Source organism: Coturnix japonica, unplaced genomic scaffold (assembly GCF_054131305.1).
Source record: "Coturnix japonica strain WE unplaced genomic scaffold, WE-NBRP24 Scf070, whole genome shotgun sequence".
Classification (NCBI taxonomy): Eukaryota; Metazoa; Chordata; class Aves; order Galliformes; family Phasianidae; genus Coturnix; species Coturnix japonica.
The window spans coordinates 76,010-92,742 of record NW_028188973.1 but is presented as its reverse complement, the minus strand read 5'-3'; the positions used below and the strand labels follow the sequence as shown (position 1 = coordinate 92,742).

At 38.6% G+C, this 16,733-nt stretch overlaps 2 long non-coding RNA genes and 1 pseudogene across 3 annotated transcripts; 1 reads left to right on the top strand and 2 right to left on the bottom strand.

Annotated features, from left to right (window-relative positions):
- Nucleotides 1-1,241: 1,241 nt before the first annotated feature.
- On the bottom strand, nt 1,242-6,342 carry LOC146751613 (doublesex and mab-3 related transcription factor 3-like; annotated as a pseudogene). The gene is made up of 2 exons (XR_014941287.1): nt 5,143-6,342; nt 1,242-2,860 (listed from the first exon to the last, which is right to left on the bottom strand). The product of XR_014941287.1 is annotated as a doublesex and mab-3 related transcription factor 3-like (transcript).
- A 1,269-nt stretch (nt 6,343-7,611) lies between these two features.
- LOC146751611 (uncharacterized) lies at nt 7,612-9,771 on the bottom strand. The gene is made up of 4 exons (XR_014941291.1): nt 9,558-9,771; nt 9,115-9,184; nt 8,263-8,326; nt 7,612-7,848 (listed from the first exon to the last, which is right to left on the bottom strand). It is a non-coding gene; the product is annotated as an uncharacterized LOC146751611 (long non-coding RNA).
- LOC146751612 (uncharacterized) lies at nt 7,749-9,043 on the top strand. Its single transcript, XR_014941292.1, has 3 exons — nt 7,749-7,856; nt 8,217-8,334; nt 8,749-9,043. It is a non-coding gene; the product is annotated as an uncharacterized LOC146751612 (long non-coding RNA).
- Nucleotides 9,772-16,733: the final 6,962 nt, after the last annotated feature.

Below are 16,733 nucleotides of genomic sequence, written 5' to 3'. Positions count from 1 at the left end.
TGTGGGCACAGGAAAACGTGTCAGTACAAAACTGTAATTCTGCATTATGAAAATTCCAGATGTTCTTACATTTGCATAAGGAATGCTATTTATTTTCTTTTCTCCCACTTTCCACCTTTCCCTCTTTGCTCTCTAGCATACAACTACAAATTGCTTTACTGAACAGATTGCAAAAATACACAATAAAAAGTGTATTTCTGATCATTTATCCCCCAGAGAAAATAAAAACATTATTTATTTTATTCTCCCTCTGCTTGTGCCTGTTCAATATCAGTATAAACTGTGGGATCCATTGAGTACACAAACATTACGAAGTATGAAATGCCAAATGAGAACACAGGCATTCACATTAGCAGTGATACTAGGCAACATGCCTGACAAATTCTAAGGTCCTACAGCCCACCTGCTTTAGGCTTCCCCCCTCTAGGGGAACCCTCATTGGGTTTGAGGGGTAGGGCTGATCTGTACACATGGCAGGCCTGCCAGCCATTGCATCCACACAGAAAGAAGTGTTTTGGAAAATCCAACTGCCAAGCAGATGTGGTCAGTGGCAAATGGTTCAAAAAATGGCACAAAAAGCTTAACAGACAAATATCTAGGTGGAGAGTGAATGTAGTGGCATTCTTCACCAGAAGCAATTTGTAGTGTTATTCTGACACTGTAATGAAAGTAGGATAAAAGGGGAGTTCATGCATGCAAACATGCAATAAATTGTTCAAATAATTACTTTTCCAGATTCGGGAAAGCTGCCATTTAACTCCACACTGTTTTAAAGAAAGATCTGCTATTACACCCTATCTCCTATTTCTATTTCTATAGCATAGGGGGGAAAAAAAATAAAAAAAAATAAAAATAAAAAAAAAAATGTTTCTGAAGGGGCAGGAGAGCCTCTTATTGACTTATATATATATTTTTTTTCCTGCTTACTGTGACTGTTACAAGTTCTGCTTCACTCTCCTGAACTTGGAAGTGTCTGTAGCACACATCCAAGGACCTAAGCTTCCCTCATGATAGCATTTGCTGAGACTCAGTTTCAGGCTACGAGGGAGGGGGGCAGAACCTGGACTGGGAAAAATAGACTTGCCTTGTCTGCTGTTGCTGGAACTAGACATTGTTACCCCAGCTGGCAGTTAATCAGCTCTCTATCCTCAGAAATGCTACTTACCCAATATAAATGACATAAACCAAGATGATCATCTTAGTTTATTTTTCTAGAGTCCTTAGCATGCTACATTAACCTGACAATGTTTAATCTTGTGTCCATTTCACAATACACTTCATGCAGTTCACAGCCGTAATTGGTTTTACACTGACATTACACGTTTTGACCTAGCCATGGGAAAAGAATAACTCATAAGATTATTTTTCTAAAAAATGTCCAAGTTCAAACAGTACAGAAGCAGTTCATGCTAGTTCCATGTGCATAATTCTTCTGCCTTTCCTTTCAATGCAAAGATGATGACTGGTCCTTGTTTTAGTCCATTTGCAATTGAACTACTTTTGTTTGATTTATGTCCTGAGGAGTTCTCTCTTATAAAACAGCATTCAAGTATTCTAGTTTAATATCCCCAGTTGTCTGAGTTAAGGAACAAAGTAGACCTTGAGCTTCTGTTTCCGCTACAAATCTTCCAGAGTCCCATAACCGATGGCCATAAAGTCTTTCCTTGTTGTACGCACTCAGAGCTAAAGCCAGAGTATTGCTATTTGGCATTATCCAATGAAGTGCAAGAAATTAAATAAGTTATGTTTTTATTGCTATAGTACAGTACCAAGCAAAGTCAAGTTTTAATACAATTGCAAGTGTTTCATAGAGTATACGTCTCTCCTCTTCAGGCCCAGTAGTTCAGCTGCACTGCAAATATCACTTACTTACTTATCATATGGCAACTGTCATCCTAAGAAGATGTGTTGAGTATTCTTGAGTCTGAAGAATCAGACCTTTCATCATACTCATCTTCTGTGTAAAGAGGTTGCTTAGACACAATAGGACATCCGTTATCAGGGATTGAGATCCTAGGATCTTCTGATGAGCGAGAAGGAAGGACAGAAGAGCTTTGGAAGACGCTGGCCGAGTTGCTAGAGAAAGGACTGACATACTGGGACCGCAGCTGGTACTGCTGCTGCAGCGTCATGGTGTTCCAAAGGGTGACATCATTAGGCAGGAAAGGACTGGACTGGTTTCTTGCCAAAGTGTTCCTCAGCATCAGCGGGTAGCGAGGTGGCTGAGGAAATGGGTGCTGCAAAGGTACAGTCAGAGGATTGGGCACAACATTGCTGGAGTCAGCAGAGAACCTCAGTGTGTCAGGGACCCTGAAGGCTGAGCCCACTGACCACTTGGAAGAGGAAATAGGATAGGAACTCAGCGTGTGTTCAAAAATATGCCCATTGGAAGGTAGAACTAGACCATCTGACTCTGCAGAAGTTCTCTCACCACTGGCCACTGAAGACCGGCTGGACAAGAGAACCTCAACAGCGCTCACCAGGTCACCACCACATCCTTTCAGGATCAACTCCAGCACCATTGGCTTCTGGTTAGGGAAAATCTTTTTCAGCACTTCCAGTGGAGGTCTGTTGGCTTTCAAGCTGAAAGGTAAAGAAACTGTCCCAGAAGGACCTTCTATCAGTAGGTGATTCTGCTCTGCATGGTACTTGGGGCTCTCTGGACGGCTCTCCGTGCTCCCACCATTTTTCTGAACTGCGTAACATACCTCATCCACTTATACAATTTCTGGGCTTTCAGGGGTGAAGCAGGTTCTGGCTTTAGCCATGTCTGGGGAATTCCTTTGGTCTGTGTCTTTGTCACTGTAGGTCTCAGCATTGTCTGTTCCGCTGGCATCACCCAGCCTCTCCTCACTGATGTCTGCAAAGGAAGGCAGAGAAGTCAACAAATGCTGAGTCCAAATGCCTCTATGGACACCAGAGGACAGACTCTCCCTATAGGGAACAGAGCAGGCTCCTAGGGAAGGAAAGAAAGAATAAAGAAAAAAAAAGCATTTTTCTGATAAAATTAAATTCTCTTTACAATGTCACGTGAGAACAAAACTGCAAGAGTCATGAGACATGACCTAGGCATTTTGTGCTTCTTTTCAGTCATCTGTCTCATTCTTCCACGTATAAGAAAAGCATCCTTTTTTCTCCTGCATCAGATGTGCTATATTAATCCTTCCATCCTTCTTCACTAGTTACAAGACAGCAATGAGCCAACCCAGTGTGCAAGTTCTCTCAGAGGAACTTGAGCATTTTCACTCTGAGATTCCTATTGCACTGGTTGTAAGATGTAAATATTCAGAGAGAATACCCTGGAAGACCAACATTTCCTCTGTAAGTGCAGCAGCACTGGTAGAACCACTGCACCACATCTGCTGGCTCAGAGCTGTTCATATAAATCAATATATCCTAGTTCTTGTTCTGCAGAAACCAGTTCATTCCCCAGCAAGAAAAACAGGTTTCTCTTCCAAACCTGATCAAACCTGATGCCTTCATTGATTAGAACACAACATTTAGAAAAAAAATAATCTTTTTTTGGAAAGGACCCCTTGAAGGCATCTGGTTCAACCTCCTGCTCAAAGCAGAACTAGCCTAAAATCTAGAGCAATTTGTTTTAGTCCCTGCTCAGCTGAGCTTTAAATATTTCTAAGGCTGGATGCTTAGCAACCTCCCTCAGCACTTGTTTCAGGTACCTTGCCTGTCGTGTGTGAAGCTAAGAAGGGCAGAGCAAAAGCCCACGGACCACGTTTTTACCAGAGGTACACACAAAAAGGGAGATACCCCAGGGCTCCAATCACAAAAGGGGGCAATGTATTTGCTTGAAATCCTTTGCAGTCATTTACCTAAGGATGTTGTTCTGCTGACCTCCCTCATGCAAGTGCAGTGCTGACCTGACAAACATCAGCAGCTGGGGAAGGGGACACTGCAAGCTGATGCAGACAGAGGCTGTGTTCACACAGCAGAGCTTCTGAATGCACAAATGTGAAAGATGGTCTGCAGAAACCAATGGAAGTACTTGTCTGGTTTCCCAAGCCCACAGTGATGAGCCCAAGTAGATATGGCGTGAAGCAAGCAAAGGCTTCCAAATTGTGCTCACAGACACCCCTACCAGACTGAGAGGGAACTAAGGGCATGTAAATGGAAAATCCTGGCCACTGGCCTCCTACAGGTCTGCCTCAATCTCTCACCCTGGGAATGGACAGGGCATTTCTGGTGCAATTTACCCACTTTGTCACTCTGAGAAAGGAGTCTGAGTAAGCTGAGCAGGAGGTGACCATGCTGTCCAGAACAGGAGATACATTCCTCTGCTGTAAGTAAACCATCAGCTCCTGGCAGAGCAGAGCAGACAGTCAGCATGGCAAAGGGCTGTTCTCTGCCCGAGGCAGGAGCGATGGCCGTCCTGTGGAGCCGCGGGTGTTGCTGGCTCGGGTTGCAGAAGATGAGAGTGGGAATAAAGCTGAGGTGCCCTTCTGAAGACCCCATCTTTCTCTTTGAATTGCCTGACCTGTGCTGCTTACCCGTTTTTCATCTGGTTATGCTCTCTGTCCAGAGCTAATAGAGAAGCACGTATACAATATGAGGCAACGTGCATATGAACTTCTTTATGCTCTCTGCGTTAGTCTTGCCTTAGCATCCAAGGGGAATGCAGAAAGCAAACAAACCGGTAGCATTATCTTTTTGAGAGAATGTTAAGACCTAGGGGTAGCTTTTACTTGAAAAAGAAAAGAGAACGGGAGGGTCATGCTACCTTTCCCTCTTAATCCCCCCCCCCACCACCCTCCCCTCTCACACACACACACACACACATCTTCATGCCTTCACAGCCACGTATTTATTACCAGAGAAGGGATATTAAGAATAATTCACGTGCGAATGAAAGAGCAATTTACACACTCGAGTCTTAGAGAGCAGCCCGAGGACAACTAATTGCCTCTGCCCCTGTCGTGATTTGTGATTCTTAGGTCACAGATCTAGAAAGCCTAGAAACCAGCAATTAACATGTAGATGAATAAAGACGATATTGCATAATGAAAAATAGGCTGCTTGTTCCCAAAGAGCTTGAGATAGTGTATAAGATGAGCCCAAAACACCCCATGATAGTCTGAGTCTCATGTCAAATGTGACACCAAAACCATTTCTTAGTGCAAAACCTACCAGGAGCTCCAGCCAGCAGATAATACTGATTCATACACCCAAGGCTGCACAGTTGGATCTGTCATTTGCTTGCCTTCATTTCATCAGTGGAAAAAGTACCCAAGGATCCAACCCACAGCCTTCTTCCTGCCTCCAGTATTTTTGCCAGTGAAACAGAGGACTCTGGTGGAGAAAAAGGATCATTGTCATCATCCATGTTGTTGATCCTGATGAGGATTAGGGTAGTGTTACAGCATGAACCATGAAAGCTGACCTTTACAAGCAACAAATTCCATGTAGCACTTGAAAAGCGGTAGCATCTTCTTGGCCTTCAACTGTGAAAATAGCTTCCTGAACAATCACTTTGACAATGCCAGTCTTACAGGTTACACTGGTTTATATAGGCATGTCAGTAAGGCTAAGTAAAAATAAAGGCATATGAAGTGCTACATGATATATGTCAGCAGAAGACTGAAAAACAAGGGTCTAGGTCCTTTTGTGTGTGGGAACTTCAAGCTGAGTGCAGGAAGATGCTCACATATCCTCTTCTGAGCATGGAAGTGGCACTGCCTCGTTACAGTTTCCTCCTTCTTCCTGTTCCTTGAGAATGTTACAGGATAATTCACTCCCAGCACAAATGGTGGGGAAAATTTATCCTCTGCTTATGCTCTAGACCCACACCCTTGTCTGCTAGTGAAGATGTGTTCATTCAAATATACCATTATGTTGTTAAGCATGAGGAGACATCAGAGCAGCCTTTTCTCATGAGCCAGCACTTAACAGTGAAAGATAAGATCTCCTCAGCTTTTATGATAACATCCACAGAAAAGATGGCTGTGAAGTGGTTAATGTGCTGAAAGATCTCAAAACAGTTTGGATTCCTGTCATGGAGGGCCCTGCCAAGGGCTCACATCCAGTCCTTGATGTGAGTTATCTCTGGTGTGTGTGGCTGTGGGAAGGAGAGAATATCCCTTGAGCAGCTGCACATTCAGAAGCTGTGCATCTGACCAATGTGCAGATGGGGCTGAGTGGGAGCAGGAACAGGAAATGGCCTGTGATGTCTTCACCATCTGATGACAGCCACTATTGGGTCTCCAGGCTGTTTGATCCAGCAAAGTAGCTGATTGCCAGACCAAAAGCATGAAGGAGACATCTCAACTGGCTCCCATACTGCAATCTGGAGGTGAGGATGAAGATGTTATGCAGCTCACATTCTAAAATAAAATAAGATAAAATAAAATAAAATAAAATAAGGAAATATTATTTTCTATTTGATAGTTTGAGTATTTGCTTACAAATTACTAACAAAGTGCAAAATCCAATAATCTTTCTGGGTTGCTACTGGAGAACAGCCCAGTTTATTTTTCACACTGCCAAAAGACTTGTTTTTCCTTTGACAGAGGGCCTGGCAGTCATCTCCCGGTGCCTCAAACTACTGTAATGCATTTGATATCAGTCCACACAGCAAATCTAGCCAGCAGCAAAGCCGGAAGCAACATTCGGCCACTCCCTATCCCAAAGAGCTCCTCCAGGTGCTCACAGCACCAAGCCCTTTCCGTGGTTCTCAGGGAGCGCTGCAGTGAGTTGCTGGTGAACCTGCGGGTGACGCTGAGAAGAGGGGTTACAATGCACCCCACCCCTGCTCTGCTCATATCGCTCCCAGAAAGATCCTGGGGCTGCCCGGGATCGGGGAAGGGTCGCCCCGTTCTGTAACGTCAGCTCATTCGTTGGTGACATCACCGAGCGTCCGGCATGAAACGGGGCACGGCCGCTAGATGGAGCCGCTTGCCCGACGGAGTGATCCTGATGTACTATGCGGGTTATGGCGCAGCCGTTTTCAGCCCGGCTCCCAAAAGCGGATCGTCTCTGCTCTCCGCCCTCAGGTATGTGTCCAGATTGGGCTCGGCTCAGGGATGCATTCAAAGCCAGTTGAGGTTCCAGACGCTTGGAAGTTTAAAATACAAGCCCATTTCACAAGGAGCTCTCAAATGTCTTGTATATACAGTTCACTTTCAGCTGAACTCACACATTGCCGGCCGGGGGGGGGGGGGTTAGATGGGACGGGACGGGACGGGACGGGGGGGGGGGGGGGGGAGATGGGGGAGGGCGGGGCGGGTGACAGGACTTGAGCTGTAAGGCTGGAGCATATGCCAGATCTTCAGCATCAGTGATTTTTTTGGTGAAACAAAAAGGCGACCCAAGTTTGTCTGGGGACTAATTGTATTCAACTGCAGACAAATTAAACCCAGGTCACTGTGGCTGGTTGCTGGCCGCTGCTTTTAGGGTGTGCAAGGGTCTGTGAAGCAATGCTGCAGAGGAAGTGAGGACTCAGAGAAGGATGGGGTGGTTGTGCTGCTCTCACCACACCCACAGCCACAGCTGATTCCCCTGTTGCCAGACCAATGTGACTGCAGAAATAGTGAAAATCTGTCAAAAGAGCAGCCAGAAGTGATGGCCAAATCAGGAAATAAGTGAATGCCAGACAATAACTCAACAAGCAGAAAATTTTATTGAGATTTCAAATGTTAAGTATATACCAGTCATCTGCAGAGTTAGTTGCAGCTTTCCATACCCATACATTATGGAAGCCTATCAAAACCTCATGTGGTGAACTTTCCAGGAGGAAGGAAGGAGTACAGGCAGAGAGGCCACCCCACCTCAACTTCAGGCTTCTACTGTAGAGCTCCCTGTTCCTTTTTGAAGCCAGCAGAAGCAGGCACAACATCTCTAAAAAGGTAAGATAAATACATAAGTAAATACAAGATAAATACAGCTTCTTGGAAGGAAAAGAAGGGAAGGGAAGGGGAAACAAAAAGGGAAAGGAAAGAGAAAAGGGAAGGAAAAGGGAAAGGGGAAGGGAAAGGGAAAGAGAAAGGGGAAGTGGAAGGGAAAGGGAAAGAGGAAGGGAAACGGAAACATAAAGGGGATGAAAAAGAAAGAGCAAGAAGAAAGAGGGAAGAAAAGGGGGAAGTAAACAGAAAATGAAAATTAAATAGGGAAGAAAAAGAGAAAGGAGAACACGAAAGGGGGGAGGAAAAGTAAAACAAATAGGGTAAGAAGAAGCCTATCAAAGTCTCATGTGGTGAACTTTCCAGGGGGAAGGAAGGAGCACAGGCAGACAGAGAGGTCAGCCCACCTCACCTTCAGGCTTCTACTGTAGAGCTCCCTGTTCCTTTTTGAAGAAGCAGAAGCAGGCACAACTCCTCTAAAAAGGTAAGATAAATACCAAAGTAAATACAACATAAATACAGCTTCCCCAAAGAAAAGAATAGAAAAGAGAAAAGAAAAAGGGAAGGGATAGAGAAAGGGAAATAAAGGGAAAGGGAAAAATAAATTGGAAGTAAAAAAAAAGAGCAAGAAAAAAGAGGGAAGGAAAGGGGGAAGTAAAGACAAAAAGAAACCTAAATAGGGAAGAAAAAGAGAAAGGAGAACAGAAAAGGGGGAAGGAAAAGGAAAACAAATAGGTTAAGAAGAACCAAAAGCAAAAGAAAATAAGGTGGGGAAATGGAAGGGAGAGGTGGCCAGGATATCTCCCCTCCATCCCTCATCACTATTATTTGTACCACAGTCCTGCAGATTATTTATTTATTTATTTATTTATTTATTTATTTATTACCAAAATCAAAGCTACTGATGGCTACTCTATGATTGTGAGAACAGCGCAAAGAGGTATCAGATGATATTTTTATGTTTGTACGTCGAGAAGTGTCATTTCATGAATTTATTGTGCTTTTTTTAAAAAAAAGGAAAGGGAAATGGAAAAGAAAAAGAGAAACATAAAAGGGAAGGAAAAAAAAGCAAGAAAAAAGAGGGAAGGAAATTGGGAAGCAAAGAGAAAATGAAAATTAAATAGGGAAGAAAAAGAGAAAGGAGAACAGAAAAGATGGAAGGAAAAGAAAAACAAATAGAGCAAAAAGAATCCTATCAAAATCTCATGTGGTGATCTTTTCAGGGGGAAGGAAGGAGCACAGGCAGGCAGAGAGGCCAGCCCACCTCAACTTCAGGCTTCTACTGTAGAGCTCCTTGTTCCTTTTTGAAGCCAGCAGAAGCAGGCACAACACCTCTAAAAAGGTAAGATAAATACAAAAGTAAATACAAGATAAATACATCTTCCCAAAAAAGAAGGGAAGTAAGGGAAGAAACAGAAGGGGAAAAGAAAAGGGAAGGGGAAGGGAAAGAGGAAGAGAAAGAGAAATCAAGAGAAAGGGAAACATAAAGGGGAAGAAAAAGAAAGAGCAAGAAAAAAGAGGGAAGGAAAGGGGGAAGTAAAGAGAAAATGAAAATTAAATAGGGAAGAAAAAGAAAAAGGAGAACACAAAAGGGGGGAGGAATAGTAAAACAAATAGGGTAAGAAGAAGCCTATCAAAATCTCATGTGATAAACTTTCCAGGGGGAAGGAAGGAGCACAGGCAGGCAGAGAGGCCAGCCCACCTCACCTTCAGGCTTCTACTGTAGAGCTCCCTGTTCCTTTTTGAAGAAGCAGAAGCAGGCACAACTCCTCTAAAAAGGTAAGATAAATACCAAAGTAAATACAACATAAATACAGCTTCCCTAAAAAAAAGAATAGAAAAGAGAAAAGAAAAAGGGAAGGGAAATAAAGGGAAAGGGAAATAAAAGGAAAGGGAAAGGGAAACATAAAGGGGAAGTTGAAAAAAAGAGCAAGAAAAAAGAGGGAAGGAAAGGGGGAAGAGAAAATAGGGAAGAAAAAGAGAAAGGAGAACAGAAAAGGGGGAAGGACGAGAGAAACAAATAGGGTAAGAAGAACCAAAAGCAAAAGAAAATAAGGGGGGGAAATGGAAGGGAAAGGTCACTGATGGCCAGAATATCTCCCCTCCATCCCCCATCACTAGTATTTGTACGACAGTCCTGCAGATTTTTTTTTTTTTTTTTTTACCAAAACCAAAGCTACTGATGGCTACTCTATGATTGTGAGTACAGCGCAAAGAGGTATCAGATGATATTTTTATATCTGTTTGTACATCGAGAAGTATCATTTCATGAAGTAATTGTGCTTTAAAAGTAAAAAAAAAAGGGAAGGAAATGAAGAAGGGGAAGAAGATGAAAGAAAAAGGTGAAGAAAATTGGGATAAAAAAGAAACGAGGGAAGAAAAAGAGAAAGAAAAAAAGGAAAGGAAAAATAGAGAGATTTAAAAAGCAAAAGAAAAGGAAAAACAATGAAACAAGAAGAAAAAGCAGCAGAAAAAAATAAAAGAAAAAGAAACAAGAAGAAAGAGCAACAGAAAAGAAAGAAAAAAAAAAAGAAAAAAAGATAAAGAAAAAGAAAAAAGTTAATGAAAAAGGAAAAAATAATAGGGATAGAAAAGAGAAAGAAGAATAGAATAAAGGGAAAAAATGAAGATATAGAAAAACAAAAAGGATAAGGTAATAGCAAAGCCAAAAGAAAATAGAAAAAGAAAAAAGAAGAGAAAAAGAAAAAGAAAAAAGAAGAAAAAATAGAGAAGAAAAATAGGGTAGCAAAAGAAAAGAATAAAAAAAAAGAAAATAAGAAAAAAGAAAGGGAAAGGGATAGAAGGGGGTAAAGGGAAAGAAAGGGGAGGGAAGGGAAAGAGAAGTGGGAAAGCAAAGATAAAAGGGGAAGAATAAAGGGGGAAGAAAAGAGGGAGGAAAATAGAAGAAGAATGATAGTTGGGAAGAAAAAGAATAGTGAGAGGAGAAGGGAAAGAAAATGAGGAAGAAAAAAATAGGGGAAGAAAAAACAAAAGCAAAAGGAAAGAAGGGAAGTCGAAGAAGAAAAAAAAATTAAAAGAAGAAATGAAAAGAAGAAAAGAGAAAGGGAAGGGAAAGGGAAATAAAGGGAAAGGGAAATAGAAAGGAAAAGGGAAAGAAAGGGGAAGAGAGGGAAAAAAAAAAGAAATGAGGAGAGGGGAGGGGAGAAAATGGAAAGAGGATAGAAAAAAGAAAGGAAAAAAGAAAAGAAGGAAGAAAAGAAGAGAATATAAAGAAAGGAAAGAAGAAGAGAAAAAAAGTAATAGGAGAAAGATAAAAGGAAATAGAAGAGGGAAGACAAAAATAAAATTGGGGGGGGTAAAGGTAAGAAAACGGGGAAAAAAAGAAGAAAAATGATAATAGGGAAGAAAAAGAATATAAAAAATAGAAGGAAAAGAAAATGGGGAAGAAAAACAAAAACAGGAGAAATGAACAAAAGGAAAATGAAAGAAGTGAAGAAAAAGAAGGCAAAGAAAAGGAAGAAAAAGAAGAAGAAGAAAAAGAAAGGAATGAAGAGTAAAGAAAAGAGGGAAGTGAAGAAGGAAGGGAATACGAAAGAGAGAGGGAAAGAGAAAGAAAGCGATAAGGAAACATAAAGGGGAAGGAAAAAAAAAAGAGCAAGAAAAAACAGGGAAGGAAAGGGGGAAGAAAGAGGAAATGAAAATTAAACAGTGAAGAAAAAGAGAAAAGGGAATAGAAAAGGGGGAAGATAGGGAAAAAAGGTAATGGAAAAGAAATAGGAGAAATAAAAAACAGGAAACAGAAGGGGGAAAGTAAAGATAAAAGGAAGAAAAAAAGAGGGAAGAAAAAAGAGGGAAGAATACAGGGAAGGAAATAGAAGAAGAATGATAATAGGGAAGAAAAAGAATAGGAAAAGGAGAAGGGAAAAAATGGGGAAGAAAAAACAAAAAGGGGAAGAGAAAGTAAAAGCGAAAGGAAAGAAGGGAAGAAAAAGAAAAGAAGAAGAAAAGAATAAAAAAAGAAAGGAAAAGAAAAAAAAAAGGAAAACAAAGGAAAAAAGAAAAAAGAAAAAAGAAAAAAAAGGAAAAAGAAAAGAAAAGAAAAAAAAGAAAAAGAATAGAGAAGAAGAAAAAGAAACATAAAGGGAAAGAAAAAAAAGCAAGAAAAAAGAGGGAAGGAAATGGGGAAGCAAAAAAGAAAATTAAATAGGGAAGAAAAAGAGAAAAGAGAACAGAAAAGGAGGAAGCGAAAGTAAAACAGGGTAAAAAGAAACAAAAGCTAAAGAAAATAGGGGTTGGGGGGTGGGGGAATGATTGGAAAAGGAAAAAAAAAAAGAAGTAAATATATGGGCTATAAAAAAAAGGGGGAAGGGAAGAGAAGAAGAAAAAAAATTATCAAACTTTAAAAAGAAAAAAGAAGACAAAGAATGGGTCAGGGTAAAAAGAAAAGAGGGAAGAAAATCAAGAAATAAAAAAGAATGAGAAAAGGGGAAGAAAAATGGAAAGAAAACGAATATTAAAAAGAGAAAAAAGCAAGAAAGAAGAAAAATAAAGATAGGGAAAAAAAATTAAAAAAAAGAAATAGGGAAAAAAACATGAAACAGGAGAAAGTCAAGATAAAAGGGGAAGAAAAAAGAGGGGAGAAAACAGGGAAGAAAATAGAAGAAGAATGATAATAGGGAAGAAAAAGAATAGAAAAAGGAGAAGGGAAAGAAAATGGGGAAGAAAAATAAAACAAAAAGGGGAAGAAGAAGCAAAAGCAAAAGGAAAGAAGGGAAGAAAAAGAAGAAGAAAAAAAAAAAAGTAAAGAAAGAAAAGACAGGAAAATAAAAGAAAAAAGAGAAAAAAAGATAAAGGGAAAGAAAGGGAAAGGGAAACATAAAGGGGAAGAAAAAAGGGAGCAAGAAAAAAGAGGCAAGGAAAGGGGGAAGAGAAAATGAAAATTAAATAGAGAAAGGAGAACAAAAAGAGGGAAGCAAAAGAAAAACAGGTTAAGAAGAACCAAAAGCAAAAGAAAAATGGTGGGGGGGGGGGGGGATAGAAAAGGAAGAGGAAAACATAAACAAGTAAAAAATATATGGGAACAAAAAAAGAGGGGGGGAATGGAAGAAAATAAGAAAAAAACAATCAAGATTTTAAAAGGAGGATGTAAAAGACAAAATGAGGATGGGTGGGTGTCGGGGGGGGGGAAGAGGGAAGAAAAGCAAGAAATAAAAAATAATCAGAAAAGCGGAAGAAAAATGTAAAGAAAATGAAAATTAAAAAGAAAGCAAGAAAGAAGAAAAATAAAATGGAGGTAGGGAAGAAAAAGGTAAAGAAAAAGACACAGGGAAAAAAAAACATAAAACAGGAGAAAGTAAAAGATAAAAGGGGAAGAAAGACGAGGGAAGAAAACAGGGAAGAAAATAGAAGAAGATTTGGGAAGAAAAAGAATCGAAAAAGGAGAAGGGAAAGAAAATGGGGAAGAAAAACAAAACAAAAAGAGGAAGAAAAAGCCAAAGGATAAGAAAAGAAGGCAAGAAAAATAAGTAGAAAAAAAAGAAAAAGTAAAGAGAAAAGAAGAAAAAAGGGGGGGGGAAGGAAAAGGAAAAGAAAATGAAATAAAAAATATATAAGAACAGAAAAAAGGGGGGTTAGGGGGGGGAAGGAAGAAAATAAGAAAAAAAAATCAAATATATAGGCAAGAAAAAAATAAATGAAAGGAAAGTATAAAGGTATGCTAAGGAAAGGAAAGTGTAAAGGAAAGGAAGGTACAAAAGAAAGGAAAGTATAATGGAAAGGAAAGTATAAAGAAAAGGAAAGTATAAAGGAAAGGAAAGTATAAAAGAAAGGAAAGCAAAGGTAAGTATATTGGAAAGGATAAGAAAGTATAAATGAAAGGAATGGTTAGTTTAAAAACAGGAATGGAAAGGAAGGTATACAGGAATGGAAAGTATAAAGGAAGGGAAAGTATAAAAGAAAGGAAGCAAAGGTAAGTATGAAAGGAAAGGAAAGGAAAGGAAAGGAAAGGAAAGGAAAGGAAAGGAAAGGAAAGGAAAGGAAAGGAAAGGAAAGGAAAGGAAAGGAAAGGAAAGTATAAATGAAAGGAGAGGCTAAGTTTAAAAATAGGAATTGAAATGAAAGTGTAAAGGAAAGGAAAGTATACAGAAAAGGAAAGTATAAAGGAAAGGGAAGTATAAAGAAAAGGAAAGTATAAAGGAAAGGAAAGTATAAAAGAAAGGAAAGCCAAGGTAAGTATATTGGAAAGGATAAGAAAGTATAAATGAAAGGAATGGGTAAGTTTAAAAATAGGAATGGAAAGGAAAGTATAAGGGAATGGAAAGTATAAAGGAAGGGAAAGTATAAAAGAAAGGAAGCAAAGGTAAGTATAAAGGAAGGGAAAGGAAGGGAATAGAAAAGAAAGGAAAGGTAGATATAATGGAAAGGAAAGCAATGTATAAAGGAAAGTCAATGTATGTAGAATTGTAAGGATAGGGAAGTATATAAAAAAGGAAAGGAAAGGTTAATTTAAAAAAAAAAAGCAATGGAAAGGAAGGTCTAAAGGAAAATGTTACAGAACAAAAAGGGAAGGTAGGTATAATGCAAAGGGAAAGGAATTATTAAAGAAGGGAATTTATAAAAGATAGGAAAGCAAAGGTAAGTATGAAAGGAAAGGAAAGTATAAATGAAAGGAAAGTCTAAGTTTAAAAATAGGAATTGAAATGAAAGTGTAAAGGAAAGGAAAGTGTACAGAAAAGGAAAGTATAAAGGAAGGGAAAGTATAGAGAAAAGGAAAGTATAAAGGAAGGGAAAATATAAAAGAAAGGAAAGCAAAGGTAAGTATATTGGAAAGGCTAAGAAAGTATAAATGAAAGGAGAGGCTAAGTTTAAAAATAGGAATTGAAATGAAAGCGCAAAGGAAGGGAAAGTATAAAGGAAAGGAAAGTATAAAGGAAGGGAAAGTATAAAAGAAAGGAAAGCAAAGGTAAGTATATTGGAAAGGATAAGAAAGTATAAATGAAAGGAATGGGTAAGTTTAAAAATAGGAATGGAAAGGAAAGTATAAGGGAATGGAAAGTATAAAGGAAGGGAAAGTATAAAAGAAAGGAAGCAAAGGTAAGTATAAAGGAAGGGAAAGGAAGGGAATAGAAAAGAAAGGAAAGGTAGATATAATGGAAAGGAAAGCAATGTATAAAGGAAAGTCAATGTATGTAGAATTGTAAGGATAGGGAAGTATAGAAAAAAGGATAGGAAAGGTTAATTTAAAAAAAAAAAAGGAATGCAAAGGAAGGTCTAAAGGAAAATGTTACAGAACAGAAAGGGAATGTAGGTATAATGCAAAGGGAAGGGAATTATAAAAGAAGGGAATTTATAAAAGAAAGGAAAGCAAAGGTAAGTATGAAAGGGAAGGAAAGTATAAATGAAAGGAGAGGCTAAGTTTAAAAATAGGAATTGAAATGAAAGTGTAAAGGAAAAGAAAGTATACAGAAAAGGAAAGGGAAAGTATAAAAGAAAGTAAAGCAAAGGTAAGTATATTGGAAAGGATAAGAAAGTATAAATGAAAGGAATGGGTAAGTTTAAAAATAGGAATGGAAAGGAAAGTATAAGGGAATGGAAAGTATAAAGGAAGGGAAAGTATAAAAGAAAGGAAGCAAAGGTAAGTATAAAGGAAGGGAAAGGAAGGGAATAGAAAAGAAAGGAAAGGTAGATATAATGGAAAGGAAAGCAAAGTATAAAGGAAAGTCAATGTATGTAGAATTGTAAGGATAGGGAAGTATATAGAAAAGGAAAGGAAAGGTTAATTTAAAAAAAAAAAAAGGAATGGAAAGGAAGGTCTAAGGGAAAATGTTACAGAACAGAAAGGGAATGTAGGTATAATGCAAAGGGAAGGGAATTATAAAAGAAGGGAATTTATAAAAGAAAGGAAAGCAAAGGTAAGTATGAAAGGAAAGGAAAGGAAACTATAAATGAAAGGAGAGGCTAAGTTTAAAAATAGGAATTGAAATGAAAGTGTAAAGGAAAGGAAAGTATACAGAAAAGGAAAGTATAAAGGAAAGGAAAGTATAAAGAAAAGGAAAGTATAAAGGAAGGGAAAGTATAAAGAAAAGGAAAGTATAAAGGAAGGGAAAGTATAAAAGAAAGGAAAGCAAAGGTAAGTATATTGGAAAGGATAAGAAAGTATAAATGAAAGGAATGGGTAAGTTTAAAAATAGGAATGGAAAGGAAAGTATAAGGGAATGGAAAGTATAAAGGAAGGGAAAGTATAAAAGAAAGGAAGCAAAGGTAAGTATGAAAGGAAAGGAAAGGAAAGGAAAGGAAAGTATAAATGAAAGGAGAGGATAAGTTTAAAAATAGGAATTGAATTGAAAGTGTAAAGGAAAGGAAAGTATACAGAAAAGGAAATTATAAAGGAAAGGAAAGTATAAAGAAAAGGAAAGTATAAAGGAAGGGAAAGTATAAAAGAAAGGAAAGCAAAGGTAAGTATATTGGAAAGGATAAGAAAGTATAAATGAAAGGAATGGGTAAGTTTAAAAATAGGAATGGAAAGGAAAGTATAAGGGAATGGAAAGTATAAAGGAAGGGAAAGTATAAAAGAAAGGAAGCAAAGGTAAGTATAAAGGAAGGGAAAGGAAGGGAATAGAAAAGAAAGGAAAGGTAGATATAATGGAAAGGAAAGCAAAGTGTAAAGGAAAGTCAATGTATGTAGAATTGTAAGGATAGGGAAGTATATAGAAAAGGAAAGGAAAGGTTAATTTAAAAAAAAAAAAAGGAATGGAAAGGAAGGTTTAAGGGACAATGTTACAGAACAGAAAGGGAATGTAGGTATATTGCAAAGGGAAGGGAATTATAAAAGAAGGGAATTTATAAAAGAAAGGAAAGCAAAGGTAAGTATGAAAGGGAAGGAAAGTATAAATGAAAGGAGAGGCTAAGTTTAAAAATAGGAAT